A 268-nucleotide genomic window follows, 5' to 3' on the forward strand; every position below is an offset into this window, starting at 1 on the left:
AGGGTGAGGAGGGGGCAGGGAGAGGGGGGTCATGGTTGGGAAAAGGGGAAGAGAGAGGAGCGGGAGCAGGAAGCACCAGAGAGAGTAATGATCAATAAACCAATTGTTTGGAATAAAATGACCCTGCCTGGTGTCTCAGGACTGGGTGTGTCTGCACCCGCAACGACCCCTGACCCTGGCACTCCTCCTCTGGCCACCTTTTCCATTCCTCTCCCATGGTGCTCCACCCTCAGATTTACAAACTCACTCTCCACTCCACGTTGACAAA

Source organism: Hypanus sabinus, chromosome 4 (assembly GCF_030144855.1).
Source record: "Hypanus sabinus isolate sHypSab1 chromosome 4, sHypSab1.hap1, whole genome shotgun sequence".
In the NCBI taxonomy this organism is placed as follows: Eukaryota; Metazoa; Chordata; class Chondrichthyes; order Myliobatiformes; family Dasyatidae; genus Hypanus; species Hypanus sabinus.